The following is a 1,907-nucleotide window of genomic DNA, read 5'->3' on the forward strand; positions in this document are numbered from 1 at the left end:
GGGAAAAGAAGCGTTGCTGTCCTTTCAGAATTCCTCGAAAATGCTCAAGTCTTTCGTTCTTCCCACCCAATGCAAACATAAACTTGATCGATTTGGGTTGCAGTGACAGCAGTGACACAAAGGTCTGTATTTAATCCCATTCAAGGACAGCACAATTTGTGATAATGTCAGCGAGAGGAAGGGAGGAAGAAAACAGGAGAATCACAGAGGGATCGGAAGAGAGCCCTGGTGGCACTTTTAAAGCAAAAGGCCTGCACGGCGGCCATTTTGAAAAGGTCTGAATTTTCTTGCCAAGAAACTTGATTGGCTGAAATGAAAATGAAGTGAAAAGATAACTTAAGATAAATAAAGCAAATTTTTTCAGAGGGAGTCAGCTGCTTTAAGAGTGCAGAGAGATTAAGCTAAGAGGCCATCAGAGCACAGCAAACGCTGCCACCACTGTGTCATCACAGCCTTCAAAAGCTGTTATTACTTACCTGAATGTGTGTGTGTGTGTGTGTGTGTGTGTGTGTGTGTGTGTGTGTGTGTGTGTGTGTGTGTGTGTGTGTGTGTGTGTATCTTTTTGGGATTACAGTTTTGTCTGTCTTTCTTTCTCCCTGCTCATCTACCTGCTGGTTTGTCAAAGAATTAGCTAAATATGTTTTTAGCTATTTTAACCTTTGAAGCACGAAAGCAGTCAGTGTTTCAGCCCAGCATGACAGAGAGGCAGACACGGCTCAGATATAGATAATGTAATTCATTTAAAGCTGTTGTACCAAAGTGTTTCAAAAAATATCCAATTAGCTCGAACGCTATGCCAATTAGCCCAATGCAACGATTGGAGCCAAATCTGCGGTGAAACCAGACAGTGCTCTCTGCCGGCTGTGCTGTAAGAACTGACCTGAGCTCAGTTCCAGAGAAGAGGGGATAACAAACCGACCAACCAACCAATCAGCAACCAGCTCTCACTGGCCTGGCTGAAAAAATGACTAATCGGTGCGCAGCGGCTGCTTTCACTCTGGCACCAATCCCAAAACACGTTAAATTGAATTCCCATTTAAATTATTTTTTTTGTATGTTTTGGAAAAACTCACTAAGTATTTTGGCGCAAAATACTATGTTTCTTTATTTACCAATCTGATATCAATCTTAATAGGACAATAAGTCCAAACTACACACTAAAGTCTGCAACCAAAGTATCATAAATTCAAGACCAGGCCCCCTCTACCCAAAAGCATTCTGGGAATAAGACCCCCCTTGCCCGTTTGGAACCACGCGGAATTGGGAGGCAAAGTGCTTTCAGGGGGGGGGTTACGTGACGCCCCCTATCTGTAAGTACCAGAGTGAGAAGAGACCGGGTTAGAGGAGGAGAAGGAGGAGGAGCAGGAGGAGCAGGAGGAGGGGAAGACAGCTACACACGAAATACAGACACACAAAGAAAAGGACAGACGAATGGACAGAAAGAAGAAAAATAGAGAAACAAACAGACAGACAGACAGACAGACAGACAGACAGACAGACAGACAGATGGATAGTGTAACACAGACCAACAAGAGCCAACATACAAACGCATGACCTGTCACAACATGGGGAAGGAGACAGTAACACAACAACAACAAAATAACAACAACAGCATCAGCACGCATCACACATGGACCAGCACTGTGAACTTAAACCCCCCCCCCCCCAACCCCATGTCTCTGGTTAAACCACAGTGTGGGTGTAAAGAGGAAGGCTTCTCTCTCTCACACACACGGCTAATACATGCTCGCAGAATCACACGGTGTGTTTACATGGTTCTACGTGTGTGTGTGTGTGTGTGTGTGTGTGTGTGTGTGTGTGTGTGTGTGTGTGTGTGTGTGTGTGTGTGTCGTCGTCGTCGTCGTCGTCGTCGTCGGTCGTCGGTCGGTCGGTCGGTCGGTCGGTCG

General features: G+C 45.5%; 1 long non-coding RNA gene across 1 annotated transcript in view; it reads left to right on the forward strand.

Moving 5' to 3' along the window:
* The first annotated feature begins 1,311 nt into the window (after nt 1-1,311).
* LOC104958807 (uncharacterized) overlaps nt 1,312-1,907 on the forward strand; it is a 6,822-nt gene continuing 6,226 nt past the window's right edge. Inside the window, exon 1 of the long non-coding RNA XR_799797.1 lies at nt 1,312-1,322. This is a non-coding gene — a long non-coding RNA (uncharacterized lncRNA). The remainder of the gene's footprint in view (nt 1,323-1,907) is intronic.

The sequence above is a fragment of the Notothenia coriiceps genome, unplaced genomic scaffold, assembly GCF_000735185.1.
Source record: "Notothenia coriiceps isolate Sejong01 unplaced genomic scaffold, NC01 NC01_scaffold00029420, whole genome shotgun sequence".
Classification (NCBI taxonomy): Eukaryota; Metazoa; Chordata; class Actinopteri; order Perciformes; family Nototheniidae; genus Notothenia; species Notothenia coriiceps.